Genomic DNA, 21,926 nt, shown 5'->3' on the forward strand with positions numbered 1-21,926 from the left:
ATTATTACATTTTAGACTAAAGTATATTTTTAGTCCTTCAACTTTATATAAATTTTTAATTTAATTTTTAATTTTATAAAGTATATTTTTAATCTTTTAACTCTAATATCATTAGTTTCAAATGATTTTTTTTATGTCAATTATTGTTATTTTTAAAAAATTAAACTTAATATGTCAATATTTGAGAATATTTTGTTAATAATATTTAAAAGTTTAATGTAAAAATTTGTTGAAATAAAACTAAAAGTGTTAGGATTAAAAAACTAAAAAAATATTTTATAAAATTAAGAGTCTAAAATAAATATTATATAAAATTAAATGATTAAATGTATATTTTAATCTATATTTTATTATTTGGTATCAACAAACAAATACGGAATGAAATAAAGAATACAGTAAGGTAGATGTTGGATTCCTCAACGTACAACGGTCAAACTCATAGTATTATCCTTAAAAAAAAATTGAAACTCATAGTATTATCCTTAAAAAAAAAAAAATTGAAACTCATAGTATTATCCTTATCATGGGCAAGTTGAAGGTATCGGACGAATCATTAATAGAAGGTGGACAATTGTTGGTACATTGATACCAAGACACAAATTAAGGGTGTGAGCAGGTTCCATGCATTCGGCGCAGATTTGCACGTGTTTATGATTGTGATGGGATCTGACTTGTGAATATTAAATTTATTAAATGGTTTCATGTATAAGTTATTTTTTACTAGGTGAGAATTGTGGAAGTTAATTAAATCATTAACATTATTTGAAAAATGAATTTTCAATTTACTCTTATTGAATCATTATCTTTAAAAATACTCTTATATTATTGCATATGTGTGACATCTTATCCTACTCATAAAATTAAAATTAAAAAGGGTTAAAATTGTTTGAAAATAATTACTTAGTTCAGCATTTTATCAAAAGTGAACTTAATTATGTATGGATTCATCAATTTCCTCTAGAAAATAACTTGTATAAGGACCAGAGGGAGTACTTTTTAGAAAAAACAAATTTACATTTTTTTAATAAAAGTTACTTATAAAAAATATATATCTTTATTTTATTTTATAAAAAATAAAATTTTGCATATATTAAAATGAATTTAATTTGGATCTATCAAGTGGCACAAATCCACTGACTCAAAAAGCAGTTCACATGACGCGATAGCAATTATAAGATGTTTTGTTATATGATATTCAAAAAGTACTAAATATCAAATTTTTATAAGGGACAACATACGCAGGGATTGAGTATTTTGATTGTAAGGATTATTTTAAATATTTGGAGGAAAATATATCTTAACAATTTTTAAATGTTAATAAAATTCAATGACCGTTATTGATATATTTATTGAGTGAGTATATTCAAACCGCCCAACAGATCCAAGAAATCAAACTGAATTGAATATCGACCCTCCACAATTAATATGGACATTTTGACATAAATTTGTACATTCTCGTCATTCCAAACGAGCCCACTTAGTTCAATGTAATTTTTGGCTGTATCTCCTCTGGTGTTTCGACGTTTAAGAGAAGAGAGAAAACACAATGAAATTTCCTAGTGGGATGAGGACCCCATGTAGAAAGAGACCGAGATATTAATGTATCACTTCTTTATATGGATTAGTGGCTTCTAGAGGGAAAGAAAGAAATTAAAGAAACTATGGACAATTTGCTAGTCCTCATCCTAACGTCCTTTCTCTGTGCCTCCTTCCTCATCTACATCCTATTCATCAAACGAGCCTCTAACAAATCTCTCAAACTCAAAGATGACAATTCATCAGCCTCGATTCACAAGTACTCGACTTGCTTCGTTCGATCATCATCGTCTTCTTCATACAGGCTCCCACCAGGCCCTCGTCCCTACCCTGTAATTGGAAACATCCTAGAGCTTGGCCCTAACCCTCTCTTGTCCATCACAAACCTCTCCAAATCTCACGGACCCATTATATCACTCAAGTTAGGCACAAGGATTGCCATAGTCATCTCTTCTCCAGAAATAGCCAAAGAAGCTTTTCAAAAGCACGACCTAGACTTCTCTAGTCGAACCTTCCCAGACTGTGCTCGAGCTCTTGACCGTCACCGACTCTCCGTAACATGGCTTGCTGTTTCACCTCAGTGGAGAACCCTAAGACGAGTTTGTGTTACGAAAGTTTTCTCAACTCTGAAGCTAGACACCACCCAGTTTCTACGCCAAAGCAAGGTTGGAGACTTAATCCATCACGTCCATGAATATTCCATCAAAGGTGAGGCTATAGATCTCACTGAGGCTCTCTTTACTACAGTTCTGAAATCAATATCGAACATGCTTTTCTCCATGGATTTTGCTCGTTATGGTTCTGATAAGGCTCGAGAGTATAAGAAGTTGATGATTGGGATCGTGGATGAAGCTGGAAGGGTTAATGTTTCCGATCTTTTTCCTGTTTTGAGCTTTTTGGATCTTCAAGGCGTTCGTGCAAGGATGACAGGTTACCTTAGGAAGTTATATAAGATTTTTGATGATATTATGGAAGAGAGATTGCGTTTCAGAAGTTTGAACAAGGAGTCCAAAGATTACTCTGATGTGTTGGATTCATTTCTCAATCTTATGCAAGACGGAACTTCGCAGTTGAGTCGTGATGATGCTCTTCATTTATTCATTGTGAGTATAATTGTTAATTATGGACGAGTACTTCATCGCCGAATAAATTAACTTAAATTCGCAAATACTAGAACAATGATGGCCCCACCAATGGATAGAGTTTTTTTTTTTTTTTTTTTAGGGCCAAATGACAATTTTACATCTAAATTATAAGTCCATAAATATATTGGATCATAAACTTTTGAAAACAATACAATATCTTCTCTTCTATTAACAAATGTTAACTTTTACCGTTAGTTAATAAAAAAACATATAAAAGAGGACTTCAAAAATTGTAGGAAAAGACCTAGATAGAAAATTTTTCTTGATATTTTTTGTAATTTTTTGGTTATTGTCTGTCATTTTGGATCATTTCTTGACTTCTTGTAATTTTTTTAAATCTTATTCTATAATTTTTAAGGTCATTTTATATAATTTTCTTTTGAATTAAAAGTCAAAGTTAACTTTTATTAACGATAGAATGTTTTAAAAATTGAAAAGAAATATTATACTAAAATGATAACTTTAGGGTCCTTAAACTATTTTTTATTACCCTTAAATTTAAAGTTCCCTTTTAAGTTGACTTTTTGGTATTCCTTGATATTTCAGGATTTATTTATAGCGGGGGTAGACACAACATCAAGCACACTAGAATGGGCAATGGCAGAATTAATGCGAAACCCAGAAAAAATGATAAAAGCAAGAACAGAACTCCAACAAGTTCTTAGTAAAAGTACTTTGAAATTTGAAGAGTCTATGGTCTCAAAGTTGCCTTTCCTACAAGCAACACTCAAAGAGACTTTACGCCTGCATCCACCAGCACCATTTCTAGTACCCCCACAAGGCAGTTTGTGATGTCGAGTTATGTGGCTTCTTAGTACCCAAAAATTCACAAATTTTAGCAAATGTGTGGGCTATGGGAAGAGATCCAAGCATATGGGAAAACCCTAAGTCATTTATCCCTGAAAGGTTTTTGGAAAGTGAGCTTGATTTTAAGGGCAATGATTTTAATTTTATTCCATTTGGTGCTGGAAGGAGGATGTGTCCCGGGTTGCCCTTGGCTTCTAGGGTACTTTCTTATATGTTGGCCTCTCTCATATATCACTTTGATTGGAAGGTCCCAGATGGGTTAAAGGCTGAGGACATGGATATGAGTCAAAGATATGGCCTTACCATGCACAAGACTCAACCTCTAAGAGCTATTCCTGTCAGAGTGTAGTTGCTAATTTTGTTGCTTTCATGAATAATACTCATGTTGTTTTTACTAAAAGCAAGTCTCTTTAATTTCTAAAAGTCGGCAATCTGGAATTTACTTAATTACTAAGATTTTATTCGATCTAGCCTCTGTTACCAAGGAATATATTTAGAAATATTTTGGGTCATAGAAACGGTTCCAACTAGTTGATCCAAAAAAAAAAAAAAGGTTATTAAACCTGATTGCGTAGGGAAAAGTTCATTTTAATATTTTTGGATAAAGGATCAAATACAGTATCAACAAATCGAAGGGAATTCCAAAATGACCTGGACCACTAGAGATAAATTATAGAAAGATAGGACTTGTTTGATTTTTTTTTTTTATTCTTTAAACAAAAAAAATGATAAAATATATTTGAATTATTATTTTAAAAAATATCTAGAACAGTAAAACAAAGTGAACTAATTACTTATTTTGTTACATTATTGTCATTAATAAAAATATAATATTTTTTACCTTTTCTCTACTTTAATTTTGTAAAACAAAAAATAACAAAACATGAAAAGATGTTTTATTTTTTTTAGTTATTCAAAATATTTTTTTTATTTTTCAAAACAGGTAACATGAAAACACATTTTTTTTTTAGAAATTGTTCTAAAAATCGGTAATCAAAGAGTCCATATTATTGACATTAAATAGTAGGGCACACAAGCCTAGAATACTCTTCAAGCTTACATGTATGAAGGAGAATAACATATTGCTAACAGACCATTGGTCTAGTGGTACTATTGCCATCCTTATGATTCTCCCTTTTATAGAAAGAGGCTCTCAGATCAAACCTCCATTCTAATTTTTTGTTTTTTGTTGGGGGAGAGGGATTATGTGTGTTCGGGGTGGTTGTGTGATGTATGATGTGTGTGGTGTAAAATGCATGTGCATAGGATCCTCTATCCTATGGGGATGGGGAGAGGATGTCTCCCTTTTTTCTTCCTCTCCATTTTCCTCATTTTCTCCCTCATCACTGTTGAATTAAAGTTTCAATGATTCAGATTTCTTTTTTTGGTAAGATTATTAAATTGAAATTATTAAATTTTAATCTAAATAATTTAAAACTATAGTATTTTGTTTATATATTTTAATCAATAATAATAATAATAAATTTATCAAAAAATTAACACTGAGCCGTTGAAAACTTTGATCTAATGGTGATGAGAGGGAGAAAGAGAAAAATGGAGAGGGAGAAAAAAAGGGAGACACCCCTTCCCCAGCCAGCTAGGTTATTAAAAAAATGAAGAATTACAATCAAGTTTCACATAGTTATCAATGCATTTAATTTAGTTTAATAAATTTTATAGTAATTAATTTTTTTGTGTGAAATTTTAATGTAATTTTTTTAAAAAAAAAAAGTGAGAGGGAATAACAGATACAATGTACTAATGAGAAGAATAACAAACACAATTGGGCTAAGAGTTGTATGAATCGGGCTTCGGTCTATGTTGGGTATTGGGCTTGGATACCTCGTTTCTTCTGTCTTCACATCCACAAACTATGCATTTGATGAAATATAACAAACTTCCATAGCACCTTCTGTTTCTTTTTGGGCGATATCCCCATTGCCTATTATTTCCTTAAAAGATGTTTCCTGGTAGAGCCTCGTCGCAGAGAAATTTTATTATGGACCTTGGTCCACCATGTCAGTTGTATGGTATTCAATTAAAACACAACATGCATGTTTAAGCTACAAATATAAATTAATTCTATTATTAATGATGATAGGAAGAGAAAAAATGATAAATTAAATAAGCACTCTATTTCCAAAAGAAAATTATTAAAATTAATGACATAATATTTTATTTGATTAAAATGATTAATTTCATTAAATAGAGTGTGGATGAGGTGGTCCTCCTGATCCATGCAAGAATTTTTCGCTTATCATAGCTATGGTTAAACTTCTTGTCATCGTTATATACTCTTTTGTTATTTTTTTAAGATGTTTTTAAATAAGTTTTCAAGAATAATTAAAATAATTGAATGCATTTCAAAATCTTAGTTTTTTTTTTAAAAAGGAGTAAATAAATTTTTAAAAATGTCCTTCATTTAACATAAAACATTGACTATGAAAGCATTATAATAAAAGAGAGAGATAAGGGTATTTTAGAATAAAATTTATTAATGCATCATTGTTGTTTTGCAAAACATCTTAATCTCACTATTTAAAAATGTAAGATATTTTTAATTGAATATCACCCTTTAATAAAGTAGTTACTTGTTTTTAAAATAACCATATCTTTTCATATTTACCCTTATTTAATAGAATATTTTACCCGAAAAAAATATAGTGATTTATTCAATAAGGGTACTTTTAAAAAATAGGTAATAATTACTCATTAAAAAAATTAAAAATGCCTTATATTTTTTTAATTGAAAGAATATATTTTAAAAAATGAAATTACTCCCAAAAAAAACATGTAATGAAATGTAACGAACGGAGAATATTTTACTCTAAGTCTGCATAAAAAATGAATCATTGATTAAGGAAAAAAAAAAGCGTAGGCTTGAAAAATTTGAGAAGCGAAAAATGATACAAAAAGGGTTGGAAATTATTTTTCTAATTGCAAATGGGCCTAGTAAGTGACTTCAATTTTGGACCAAAACCAACAAATTAAATATGAGTCCACTAGGCACGTAACTTTTTCATTTAACATATGTAGAACCACAATGGCACAAATGCTTCAAGGTGGAACTCTAAAAATCATCGAATCTTAGGGCCTGTTTGATTTTTATTTTCATTTTCATTTTTTATTTTTAAAATCTATTTTATAATACAGTGGTCAAAATCATTTTTCAAAACAAAATGAAATGAGAATCTGTTTGGTTATGTCAATTCAAAAACAATTCTAAAATTGAAAAATGAATTGATAAGGATGGTTATAGACAATTAATGATAGTGATTAATAATAAAAATTGATCAAGGTAATTTATAATTCTCAATAACCAAATGTAGTATATTTTTAAAAATAAGAAAAATAAAAGGAAATAACTTGAAGTTGTTTGGTTTTTAAAAAAATGAAAATTTTTTTGAAAACAATTAAATGAAAAACACTTATATAAAAAAATTTATATATTTACAAAAATAAAAAAAATTTTAAAATCAAAAAACAAATGAGCCCTTAGTATTGAAATCTGAATATTCCGTCCGTGTTCAAATATGAGAGGAACTATCCTATGTTTTATCGTTTTTTATTAATTATATTTTTCTCAAAACGTACCTTATAAATGTATAGTGTCATTAAATCAGAGAAACAATTAAAAATCAATTAGAAGGACATTTTAGTCTAATCATTGTAATTTCAGACATAATTATTAAAATTAATTAACTTTTCTTAAACCATGTGAGTTGGCATATTTGCTTAATGGTGGCTTATTGTATGCCATCATTGTTGGAATATTTATTTATTTATATACGAATTAACATTAATTAATAAATCCAAACAAATTAGTCTTTGTGATCTTGTGTGGACCGTGATATGAGGACTACACAAGTGAGCCCAATGAGCAGAAGCTCAACTCACAACCCAATAGCCATCAGTTATTTTCTATCTCTTAATTGATTGAGTCAAAGATAATGAAGTATATAATTATTTATTATTTATTAAGGTGGTTACCGATCTAATTTATATAAGACGATTAGTCGATAATCGCAAGACACACGACTCATTTTCTTCTGCTCTATTATCTTTGAACTCTCTGAAGGTGGTTCATCTTGAGCTTTATCCTGATCCACAGCATTATTTCTGTCAACATGAGGAGTTGTCAAGATAGGCATAGGCAAAATGCTACTTTCGTCATGCAAAGTAATATGCCTAGGCACAGAGCTCCCATTATCTAAGGCATCTTCAAAGAAATAAGCTTGGTCAGATTCAATTACCCTAGTAGTGTGATTTGGACAATAGAATCTGTACCCACGAGATTCAGTGTAATAGCTAATAAAGAAACCATCAATAGTTTTAGCATTAAGCTTCATTTGTTGTGGATTGTAAGGTTTTACCTGTGCTTTAAAACCCTAAACTCGTATATGCTTCAGTGCAGGAGTCCTTCCAAAATACAACTCATATGGAGTTTTGGAACTGACTTGCTAGGAACTTGATTCAAAATATAAATGCATTACCCCACAAGAATTTTGGCAGTAAGGAGTGATTGATCATGCTCTTAACCATATCCATAAGAGTACAATTTCGCCTTTTTGCAACCCCATTTTACTGTGGGGTGCTAGGCATAGTATACTGAGCTTCAATGCCGTGCTCTTGAAGGTATAAAGCAAATGGCCTAGGGTTCTTGCCATTCTCAGTATATCTCCCATAAAATTCTCTTCCTCTATCAGATCTCACACATTTGATCAACTTGCCAGATTTCAATTCAACTGCTACTTTAAAGGTCTTGAATGAATTAAAGGACTCGCCTTTTTCATGCAAGAGTTCAATCCAACTATAATGAGAGTAATCATCTATGAAGGTGATGAAATATCTGAACCACCTTTAGAGGGTGATAAGGATATGGTTGTTGAACCAAGACAGTCCCAAAGGGTTCGCAAGTCTGCTATTCCAGATGATTACATGGTGAATTTGATTCAGATGCTATTGATAGTTTAGACCTAATATTTTATCAAGAGGCTATTTCTAGCTCGCATTCTTCTGAATGGTTGGAGGCTATGAGTAAAGAAATTGCCTCTATGTACCGCAATCACTTATACATTAATGAAATCAAAACAAATGTCAATTTTTCCATTTCCTTAGAAGAATGAATAGCCATAAATATCCAATGCTAAAGTTGAAATTAAATTTATCTTTGTAGAAGGTACATAAATAACATTGTTCAAATGTAAAACATGATCAGAATTTAAATACAAAGAAATAGTTCTGATGCATTCAATTGATGCCTTACTCCCTGCTATCCAAAGACTAACCTCTGTGCCTCACTTGGAACCTTCTGGTTTCTTAGCCCTTGTAGAGAATTTACAATATGTATTGTGGCACCAGAATCCAGCCACTGTGAGTTAAAGAATGTTTCAATGGTATTAGATTCAAAACAAACTAGAGCTAGAGGGGCAGTTTGAAGAGTTATACCTTCACTTTCTTGTTTGTTCTTCAATTTGAAGAAATTCAGTTTAATGTGACCCAGTTTCTTGCAATAATTGCATAACCCTTTAAAGGGTTTCTTCCTTAGCTTCTCACTCTTATCACCATCCTTCTTAAAGGATGGATTATTAGGCTTTGGAGCATCATGCTTCTTCCCTTTTTTCTTATATGACCCTCTAGATTTGCTGCTAGAGCCATGAGAAACATAATTTATTGAGTGAGAGGAATTCTTCTTTATAGCTTCCTCTTCTTGAGTGACTATCGATATCATCTGGTCAACAGACCATTCAGCTTTTTGTGAGTTGTATGAAGTCCTCAAGAATGCGTACTTTGATGGCAGTGATTGAAGAACACGGTAAACCAAGGTACTTTTACCTAAATCAATCCCATATGACTTAAGCTTGTTATAGTAATGAACAAGCTTCAGAATGTGCTCCTTGACATTAGAAACTCCGTCATATTGAGTATTGTCAAGAAGTGACAGATAATGGTTCTTTTGAGTCTTGTCAAGCTTCTTGTATTTGTTACCAATAGCTTTCAAGTACTCTACTGTAGTATCCTTTTCAGGAATGCTGTCCCTAATTCCCTTTTCAATTGTATACTTGATGATCACTAGACAGATTCAGTTGGACTCACTCCATTATTTATGGAAGGATATTTCAGAAGCATTGGACTTGAAAGAGAGATCCGCAAGCTTGGGTTCTCTTAGAGCTAAATCTTTATCAGAAATGGTCAGATACATATTTAGGGATTCTTTTCGGTCATCATTGTTAGTCCTATTAAGAGCCTTCATAAAGGATAGTTGCGTAAAAGCAGAAATTAAAATCACAAAATAAAAAATAGGAAATATTAATTATGCGTGCACAACATAATTATAAAATAGAATTCCCAACAAGCGATTATCAATTATGTAACTATAATCATGCACCAAGAAGGCTTATATATCATAAAAAATTTAGCTCATACAAAATTTCATACAAATAATGTATTAAACATTTCCATACCTATAGGGTACAACAAATATCTAACACATAAAGGAGTGCTATTAACCTATCCTCAAAACTAACGATTAAAATCACATTAATAATGTCACACCTATGGGGTATGTCCATTATCAATGTTACAAGATCCTAAGCATCATCAATAATTCATAAAGTCATAAATTTTTTTGACCTTAGGACAAAACAAAATAATTTTAAAAAGTCCTTAGGGTCTTTTTTTAGGAATTAGGAAACAAATTTAGGACTTAAGTAAAATTTTGAAAGGTAATCAGGGGAAAATAAGTAATTCTGGAAGAGATTTGGGTTAAAATTGCAATTCTGGAAGTTAAGGGGACCAAAATATAATTTTAAGAAATTTATTAGGGTCAAGGAGGAAATTCCATAAATTTTGGGCCGAATGAGGTAATTCTATCTTGGGGTCAAAATGTAATTAAGAGAATTTATTTATTTATTTATTTTTTAAATTAGGCCTAGATCAACACAATGAAGGGATCCAGTTTCGTTTACACCACTAGCTTCTCCCTACCTCCTCTTTTTTTTTTCATATTAGAGATTTGGGCCCATACGAAAATGGGCCCATAACTCATAGAACTAGATCCCTAGGATTCGATTCCTGACCCGTTTCTGGGTCTTATCTAGCCGTGAACTAGAACCAGAGGGAGAAGGGGACCATTGGCGTAAAGCTGCTGTTGGACGAGAAGATGAGACAGAGGGATGCCATTGCCGGGAACCAGGGAGACGACGCTGGCGAACCAGGAATACGCAAAGGAAAAAAAAGGATTTGTAGCAACTAGAACGACAGCACGAGAGTTGCTACTCCTTCCGGCGACGTGAATGCTGAACCAGAGAAAGAAAGAAAATGAGGAAAGAAGGAAAGAACAAAAAAATATTCGTCCAAAACACGAAGATGATGCAGCTGAGGAGGAATTTTTTTTTGGTTTTCATCATAAATATAAAAGGATTTAAAAAAAAACAAAATTCTCATATTCAAATCTTATATTCATACTCATTTTTCTGAATAATATGGATATAAGAAAATTATCAATTTGAGATGAATCTCTATCAATATATGTCATTATATATATTAGGAGAATTGAGATATAAAAATTTAAAATTTGTTACCAAGGCTTTGATGCCAAGTGTTATCTTTAAATATCTCAATTCATATATAATTGAATATAATAGAATAAACTAATGTACGTGTATCTGTCTACACTTGAGGAAATTAAGATTTCTCAAATACTCATGAATTCTTTAGGTACACATACATTACTTTATTCTATCGTATTCAATTATATATGAATTAAGATATTTAAAGATAATAATCATATTATTATCATTAAATAGTACGGCACACAACCCTAAAATACACCTTAAGCTTACTTGTATACAAGGAAATAACATATACAATGCAGTCCCTCCATTATTGTTACTTGTTGTTTTGTTTTTTTATGTAAGTAAAATCACACACCTTAATAGCATCTATTATCATTTTTTTAAATTACTCCCCATAAATTCATAATTTTTGTTCACGAGAAATAATTAATGTATCCTTATTTTAATTAAATACATGGGTATTTTAGATCATTTTTTTAATTTTCTGACACAATTGTTATATTTAACTAATTTTTTTTAAATTGTGTGATACAATTATTTTCTCTTCTGCGTAAAAACAAAAGGAGTATCTATCTTTTTTTTTTAATAACATATGTGTATCTATCTTGACATGCCCCCAAAACAAAAGTCTTGAGATTTTAGCAAACCAAGTTTGTTTATAAACGCCCAATACTTAGAATGAGTCAAAGCTGTGATAAAAGTATCTGCTACTTGCTTAGATGATAGGAGGGACATATCGTACAACCAACTAGTGATTTATTGCTTGATCTTGGATGTAGCATATGTCTATCTCAATGATCAAGTGTGGTAATTGGGATTAGAGGCTAACGCAATGATACTAATATTATCACACTAGCTATTAGTATCTGACCAAGATAGAGACCATTTTCATGAACCAGAGATACCGCAAGATTAGCAAGTTCTCTATACTCGGATTCATTTCTTGATGAAACAACCACCCTCTTTTTCTTTGCAGACCAAGATGCCGAGTTACCAAGAAACTTGTAGTGACCTCCCATGGATTTTCAATCATCAAGACACATAGCCCAGCAGGTATATGAAAAACTTTGCAAGGTAATGTGATTATCAGGTTTCATGTGAAAAGTCAAATCTGTAGTGCCTCTTAGATATATATGAGCATTCTCCTTAGTGGATGACAATATACATTCTCTTTTGAGCTTAAAAACTTAATTTATTGACTACACTAGTGTTGATCAACTATTGAAGAGCTCCAACAATTCTTCTAAACCTTTTGGGTTCATTGAGTAACTTCCAACCTTCTTTAAAGTGGAGTTTATTTACAACAATGGGAGTTATAACTAGTGAGAATATATCTATACCACATTTTTGTGAGATATCAAGTATTTGTCTTCCTTACTTTAAGTAGAGGCCAATCTCATCCCTATAAGCTTCAATACCCTATTACAATAACGTCACACACACACACACACACACACACACAGAGATTAACACAAATAAAATACTTGTCTTCTACTTGAGAAAAATAAATGATGTATCATATTTGGAATGAAAGAAAATAAGTTAGAGTAGTCAGCCTCTCAAACCAAGCATTCAGAATTTGCTTTAAATTATATAGAGCCTTCTTCGATAAGAAGAGATGTTATAGACCTATGGCCCACATGACAATGATAACTCGAGAAAAGAGCTTGGATATATAGCTTGAAAAGCATGGTGAGTAGATGGATGGAGTTGAGTAAGGAGCCTAAGATGTGATGGATGGAGCTAATGAAGTCCAACAATTCAAGTCCAATATGCCAAAGAATCCCTTACAATACATTAGAGGCTTGATGACCAAAGCCCAAACCAAAGCCATGAAGCAAACCCTACATTGTCTCATCAAAGATGTCCAAGAACTATAGCCCATGTGGAGCATGTGGTTGAAGCCCGAAGAAGAGACAAATGGTGTGTTCAATGTGCTAAGGACCTAAGTCTAAGAAGACCCAAGTCTACTAGTTTAAAACCCTAGCTTACTTGATCTAACATGTGACAATAGTGTAACTTTGGGAAGGAAGACTTGAAGAGGCGCCATATCCTAATCATATTGCAAGCATTAGTGCCATGATCCTCTCATCAAATTTGATGCATTCAAAGTCAACATTCCAATCAAATCACCTTCCATAATGACATGATGCCATTCCAATCTCCTTGATTGCTTAGGATTTAAGCCCCACATGATTTCCTATTTAATTGAGGATTTGATTTGTTTCCTTTTCTTTTAGGTCAAGACTATTTAGTTTTCTATGTTATGTTTTTGTTATTTAGGAAGAGTGAGTCTTATATTTTAGTTTCCTATTTCTAGTTTAGTCTAAACTGTTTTCAATAATTTAAGAATTTTCAATTCTTGTAATCCCATAATTTGATGAGGAAACATAATTCCTAACATTATGTGGACCTTTAATTTTGAATTAGGATTCTTTTTAGAGTTTTGGAGTCTTATTTTAGCTTGTAAGAGGCATCCCATCTCTTCTTGTAAGCTAACTTGAATTTGAATAATAAGATTTGTTCGTATTGATAGAATTTCTAACTCTTGTAAGCCTTAGTAATTGTTGTGGCATCCTGTGGTGAATAAAAATATGATCAAGAGCTAGAAGAACTTTTGTGATATTTTTGAAGGTTAAGATTACTAGAGGCAGATGTTTTAGAAGATTTTTTCTTTGATCTCTATCCCTTTTCTCCTTGAAAATTTCATTCCCTTCTTATTCTTGTTGCATATATATTTTTGTTTCTTTCTTTTGTGTTTCTCTTGTTCTTGTGTTTGTTCTTGTGTTTTTTGAATTCTATTCCTAATTAGTTTGATTCTACTTTTGTGTCCCATACCAACATAAATTTTAGTATAAAGGCCTTGTAAATATTGGCTAAACGTCTCATCATTATCATTTAGAGATTTTGTTAAAAGCCATTGCTAGTAATATAGACTTTGGCCTTTTGGAGGCATCCATTTGCATTAAACTTGAGTTTAAATACCCATTTATAATCAACAACATTTGTTTGTCCAACATACGGCACAAGGACCTAGGTATTATTCTTAATTAGAGCACTATACCCATTTGGCATTGCCTCTTTCCTCATATCAAATTAAATTTTAAGGCTTCCTTCACACTTTAATATTCTTCAAGCTCCTTAACTTTAGTAATTGACACTCTCTCATTTCGAACTTTTGGCTTTATATATTCTAGATTTGTTCTTAGTAACTATAACACCCCATCATAAAATAACGGATACTTCTAAAATTTTGAAATAAATCACTTTCCAAACTGGATCCTACCTTGAGGAGCCCTCCTTGGGTGTTTCCACTCAAGCAAGCTTGAATACAATAATGACAAAGCATGAAATTAGAGTCCACAAAAGAAAAATGAAAAATGGTTTATCAACCAAAAGTATTAGACCAACCATCAATTAGAGATCATAAATACAAAGATTGAACAAGATAGGGGTATTACAATATTTTTCAAAAGTCTTACAAGTCACAAATAACCATGATACTTGGCATTTATACAATAACTCCCTCTTACAATGTATATACCAAGTCTATGTTGAAGAGGGTGGTTACTTGTCCAACACCTACCCAATGTCATTGGAAGTATTGCTTGAAAAATAGTAAATAAGGGGTAAGATATATATATATATATATATCCTAGTAACTAGAAGTACAATTTCAAATTATTTTTTCTAAGTCAATGAGAGGACCTCTCTAAGAAATAAATTACATAAAGAAACCTTGTTTAAACATAGAAGGAGATTGAGATGAGAAGAGAATGTATATTAAAAATTTATAGAGAGAGGCTTGATATGCAAGCCATATTTGAAATTTACAACCCTTGTAAAACTCTAGAGCCATGTTTGTCACCATACTCAAACAATTTTGATCCCAGGAAACCATAATAAATAAACAATTCATATAATATAAAAAGCAACAAATGGCAATGCACATCTAAAACAATTCATCACATGAACATGCAAGAAGGTAGTCAATCATAACCCAACTTAAATGACAATTTGACCTGATGCCATTGTTGGATTGGGGGCGCAGAAATAAAAATTTAAATCTAGAAACCCCAATTATGATCGCTGACCAATCGAATTCATTTAAGCTGAGTTGGATAGAAGAAGTACCTTTTTAAATGTCAAACTTTTCAAGCCCCTTTCAAGCATTTGGACCTCATCTGACAACATAGATTGACTCCTTTTACCATTATCCACACGAATAGCTTTCAATTTGAACAAGGTGCTAGCACTCCAAACATCTATCAGTCTTTTAAACGTCAAACTTTCTTTTTTTTCCTCTAAGATATGTTTATGGCTCTCACTATGTTTTTGCCATCAAGACTCTATCTCTCTCACTTAGGAAGCTCGTCCCTCTCTATACTATTTACAAATTAGGGTTTTTGTCTTCCCTTATGAATTTTCAAAAAAAGCACAATTATTTCAAAAATTATATCTTGAGCCAACAAAGTAAAATTTAATTTATCTTATAAATTAATTCTATGATATCATATCTCATTTGAATTTTTCTCATAAATTCAAGTGATAGAGCTAATATGATTTTCTCTTATACATGTTAATTATTAAATTTAATTTGTCATATAAAACTAAATTTAAAACTAACACAATATAATATAAAAATACATACATATATATAGACATGAGTATATATATTTCAAAAATATATATGATGTTATATTTTGAATTTTATATTTCATATAAATATATATATATATATTTATAAGATAATTATTCAAATACATACATATATATATATATATATATATATAATTCATTCACACTAAATAAAGCATTGCATTCATTAAATCTAAACACATTCCAAATTCAATGAACTTAGACATTATAACTCGAGTTAGGCTGTTCTTGTGTGTGACCCTATAGACCCATATGAAGTTGGCAGTAGGCCAATAACGCTACTAGCCCACAAGTCATAAAGGGCCTCTAGTAAGACATTGTGACTACCCAATTTATATAAGAATCGATGATCTAATGTAACCTATCATATAACTGTATCACATCTCTTTTGTCATGTGATATTTTGGTCAAGTGTGAGACATGAAATTATCATTCTCCTTTACCTAACCATTACTTTCTCGATCTTTGAGCGGATTGACTATAGTATGAAAAAACTCTTTCCATTATAGTATGGCCATACATTTTCTCAGTCTTACTTATCGAGATGCCTAGTAATATCTTTTAATATGAGGGATAAGTTTCATCTTGACCACTCATATTCCTCTTCATGAATATCACTAAACTCAATTATAGCCTTTACGATCACCTAGTTAAAGTGACTTTTGACTAGGTCAAAGTTTAGTGGTTATTATGTAGGAATCCACGATGATCTTAAGTCAAAGGGCTTAGTGACATGGTTATATATGAGATAAGCTTGTAACTTATACCATGCAGCTTTCTCATGGTGGGTTAGTCTAGCACATTATACCCTTTCAAGTGCCTACGACTTTAATTTATATATCTATAATTAATTAAAGTTATACTAGTCTTGTTTCATCTATGATCTCTCACAAATGACTAATTAGAGATATTTAAGACAATTACTATAGTTTATCTAAGGATATAGTTATCATAGTGAATATACAATTTGTAATATCCTCCTTCTTATCCCATAATTAACTCCTATTCTCAAGTAACAAGGAAATGGGATTGAGGTAGTTACATAATACTAAGTTTTAAATGGTTAGAAAAGTTAGGATCCCAAGTTTTACAAACCTAAAACTAGTTTCAAAGTCGTTCCATTAGACAAATCAAAGCTCATAAATATGAGAAAGTATAGGATCATTTCAAACATAAGTGTATCAGCATAAGAATTTGAAGACAAGAAAATTCTAAAAAGTTTGGGGCATACATCACAGCTTGTTAAACAGGCATTGCAACATGTTTACTTCTTTGACATACACCGTGACTCATGGCACCATACACCGCAGTGCAATTGCACGAATTTTGACATTGAATTCTACTATCAATTTTACAACTTTTGGAGCAACTTACGATACACCCCAATTCTCTGTCTGACGTTCGATTAATGCAAATTAGGTGTCTACGAAAAGCTCTTCCAGAGCTCTAACTAATGGCTTTGATTTTATAATCAAATTATTACTCGATAAAAATTTGTATACTTTTCAAAACTTACACTTTTTCTAAAAATTTCACAAAACTAAATGCCTAAACCATTTACCATAAGCCAATAGCCATTGACACCACTTTGACCACATTTAAAACATTAAAAAACTTTCTAACTCATGCAATACACCATATCACATTAAACACTCATAGATCACAATTTCACTATTCAACCTCTTAATCTAAAAAACATACAAGGGGGAGTTTAAGCACATTTTCATCAAATAATCCATAATTGACACATAATATGCTCCACTCTTACTTACATTAATATTTTGGCCCTATTACATATATCACATAACATTAACTCAATCCTTAGGGCCTAAAATACATTTATAACTCACAAACACATAATATAAGTAAGAACCAAACGTGGATAAAACCTAGTTGGCAATTTAAATTGTCAAATACACATAATAACTTAAAAATAAAGAGGCATATAAAATAGGAGCATAGTCCTAAGCCTTTGAGAGCTTTCCTCTTTCCAATCCTCTTGAGCTATTCCCTATAATATTAAAGATAGTGGGGTGAGTACAATTACTCAGTAACCAAGGTTCAAATAACAATACTAATGCATATCAATTAGTTTTGATGCAAGTGCTAATTAAAAATCAATTCTTCAAACCATATAAAACGTTAAAGAGTGAAATTCACAATTCCAAGCATAATAGTACATATTTAGAAAATAATGCCTTTTAACAATTTTCATGTCCTAAAAAGTTTGTCACAAGATACAATCACAAATACTTAGAAGTGATTATGACCCAATTCATGAGTATTCTCATTAGGGTCACAATACATACAACCATGTGCCCTTACTCACTCTATGCATGCTCACACCTCCCTTATATCTTCCTTATTCCTCTAACATATAATCTATGACTTCCCTAGCCTAAATACTTGTGAGGGGATTACTCGGCTAAGGCGCACCCAACTCACTTATGAAACACGATTTCCTTCATTTCTCATACTATGCTAAACTAGCTTTCTCGTTGAACTAGTGGACAGCTAGCTAGGTTTAAGTTTCTTGTTGAACTAGTGGGATAACCCTTCATTAAACAAGTAGACCAATATGAATATAATCAATCTAGCAAGCTATCACTCTGATGGGAGCCCTACCACATGGATTTAATTCTCTACTCTTCTTCCTGGGTGAACTCCCGCCTCTCAAGATCATGTAATACATATTCATGCAAAATTCTCATTTAATTTAATTCATAGCACTCCACATAACCAAATTCATTGAACTCCACTATTTTATAATTCATTAAACTTCTTAAACACATTTTCATTGAACTCCAAATTACACAAGTCATTGAACTCCAAATTCAAACAAGTCATTGAACTTATCATAAATACATATACTTATAGAACTTCATTAATAAAAATTCATTGTACTTCACTATCCACAAAGTCATTGAACTTCTAATAAAACATAATATGAAAATTCACTAATATTGTTCTCAAAAAATTTCACATCACAATCCATAGAACTTACAAAATCAATATAGTGGATTCTTAAGCAAATCATGCCACACTTGCATTTTATTTCATTTTACACATTTTAATGATCAATCATTACTCAATAAACTAATTAACACACAAAATCATAAGATAGAATTTCCCTGGTTACCTTAAACCTTTGAGAGGTCAAAGGTTTCACCCCTTAAATACTCACTCCCAAACCTTTCAGGAAGCTTGAATGATACCAATGAGTCACTCTATAAGCATTTACAATGCAAATCATTAATATCCACATTTAAGTTAATTTTCACTAATACTTCAATATTTCTTAATACTCAATATTCATTCTTGACTTAAGTAAAAGTACCCATAGAGTTTTTTAATTTCCTACAACCCTCATTAATATCATTGAGCTCTTTACTAGTCATTAATGGGATCACATTGTTTCTAACCACTATATTTATAAGGATTTTCAGACACTAAATGCTCCTCAACCACCAGTCCTTATATAATCATTAATACAAAATTTTCTTAGCTTAACCTACTCCCCTTAACTCTATTTAAGTCCATGGGTTCAAACTCATAGCCTCTATAGACCAAAATCACTATTATCAACTAAACCCTAACTTCTACTATAAAAAAATGAAAGAAGAGAGAAAGATTTAAGTGTAAAAAGCTTACATTTGATGTTTAGGAGCTTCAAAATACTCTTAATATTCAAATTTCCTAAGCCCTAACATTGCTCTTCTACCTCTCTCTCATGTTCTTCATTTCTTTCCTTCTCTATTGTATTAGATTTGAGACTTATGATAGCAGAAAAGTGACCATGTGTCGTGGCGCATGGCACAGAAGCCTCTTCCAAGCATGTTGCCACATATGCATTGTGACGGTTTATCCACAAGCTGTGATACGTGGTACAGATATTCCTATTCAAAATTTCTTCCTCTTTCATTCCCAGGTAACCTGATTCTTCTTTGGACTTATGTTTAGGGCTGAAATTGAGACCAAATAGGCCCGTTAGACCTCTCTAGCCACATACCTCACTAATACATTTAATTAAATCTGATTAGGCTTATTTAATCTTGTTTTAAAAAAATTAAGGATGTTACAGAATTAATATGATAATAAAAGAGAAATTCATTAATTAACAATGTTCAAAGTATAATGATTGGCCCTAGAGCTTACTTTCTAATAATTACTATCACCAACAACATCCTTCTTTACTTTGTGTCGTGATACTCCACATTTTAGACATTTATATAGCCCTTCATACTTCTTTTTGTATAATACATAGTCATTTAGGTCAAATGTGTATTTTCTTACACTGCATACCCATCAGGAAAAATATTTTCTTAGCCTTGTTGTAATGGTTGGGAAGCATATTACCATTGGGAAACATATTTGTCAACAGTACAAGTAACCATGTAAAACTTGTATCAATTCATCCATATCTTACTTTCAAGTTAACCAATCTCAACATATTGATCAAAGGTGCATACTGTTTATATCCCATTTACAAAGGCTTCTTTGCATAACTCTGCAAGCTCTCATGTGCATGTGTTTGTGCAAAGGACTGCATTTTAATATCACAGATCAGATCTTCTATTTTATCATCCTAAGTATTCTCACCTACTTCTTTCTCTTGGAACATAGAACTCAATCCTTTAGTTTCACCATGCCATATCCCTTTCTTATACATAAAATTTATCCCATAACAAAGCAAATGCTTTCTTATTTATCAATACCTTGTCAATTCCCACTCAAACATTTAACACAAGGATAAAAATACAGTCTATTTTTACTAGGAACATTCCTTTTAGCGAATGCAAGAAAATGTTCTACTCCATTCTCATATTCTTCACTTGTTCTCCTAAAATTCATCTAACTACAATCCATTCTTCAACTACCAAAATATAAACCTTGTAAAGATTAGAAAAGAGTTTAACAAAGTTTTTCCTTAAAATAGGACTTCTCAAAATTTTAACAACAATCAAATTTAACTCAAATCAACTCAAATCTCAACAACAATGAAGTTCAAATCTATAAATATTAGAAAAAGAAAATTGGCAAAGTTTCTGCTTATAAAATAAGACATCCCAAAATTTCAACAACAACAACAACAACAACAAGCCTTTATCCCACTAGGTGGGGTCGGCTACATGGATTGTAAGACGCCATTATGCTTTATCATTTATTAAGCTTTTAGAAATATTATTAATTAAGAGATCACGTTCAACAACTTCCAAGAGTGTTCTCTTAGGCCTTCCTCTACCTCTCTTAATCGGACTCAAAGTTATATGTTCCACTCTTCTCACTGGTGCCTCCCTTGATCTTCTTTGTACATGCCCAAACCATCTCAACCGATTTTCTACCATTTTTTCCTCAATAGGTGCCACCCTCACTTTTTCACGTATGTGCTCATTTCGAATTTTATCTTTACGTGTATGTCCGCACATCCATCGTAACATTCTCATCTCTGCTACTCCAACTTTATGCTCTTGCTGTCCCGTTAGAGCCCAGCATTCACTACTATATAACATTGTCAGTCTGATAGCAGTACGATAAAACTTTCCTTTAAGTTTATTAGGCACCTTACGGTCACAAATAACTCCTTTAGCTTTTCTCCAATTAAACCACCCAGCTTGAATTCTATGTGAAATATCTCCACTGATTTCGCCATCATTTTGAATAATGGCTCCCAAATATCTAAACTTTTCCACTTGAGGTATGATTTGATCTCCCAATTTCACATCCCAAAATTTCAACAATTAAAAAATTCTATCTAGCAACAATTGCAAACATAACAATTCTCAAATCTTAATATCATAATTATACATTTTATCAAGTATAAAAAAATTAATCACAATAAATTTAATTCTCCAAAATTAGAATAGGCCATATTATAAGAAAGAAAATAATTTAAAAAACTTTGCAAGGATTAGAAAAAAATTTGGTAGAGTTTCCCCTTAAAATAAGACCTTCCAAAATTTTTACAACAATTAAATTCAACTCAAATCTCAATAACAGTGAAATTCAAGTCTATCAACATTATCAAAAAAAAAAAATAGCATTTACAAAATTATATCTAGCAACACAATTGGAAGCATAACAATTTTCAAACAAAATTGATCACAATAAATTTAATTCCCCTAAACATATTTCACATTTTAGAAAAATAAATAATTAAAAAATTATAAAAAATAGTTTCTGCAAACAAATAAAGAATAAAAAC

The 21,926-nt window shown here is 31.3% G+C and overlaps 1 pseudogene; it reads left to right on the forward strand.

The window, feature by feature from the left end:
* The first annotated feature begins 1,644 nt into the window (after positions 1-1,644).
* Positions 1,645-3,958, forward strand: LOC129288737 (cytochrome P450 76T24-like; annotated as a pseudogene).
* Positions 3,959-21,926: the final 17,968 nt, after the last annotated feature.

Source organism: Prosopis cineraria, unplaced genomic scaffold (assembly GCF_029017545.1).
Source record: "Prosopis cineraria cultivar Desert tree isolate PC_DT_omini unplaced genomic scaffold, ASM2901754v1 PC12, whole genome shotgun sequence".
Taxonomy (NCBI): domain Eukaryota; kingdom Viridiplantae; phylum Streptophyta; class Magnoliopsida; order Fabales; family Fabaceae; genus Prosopis; species Prosopis cineraria.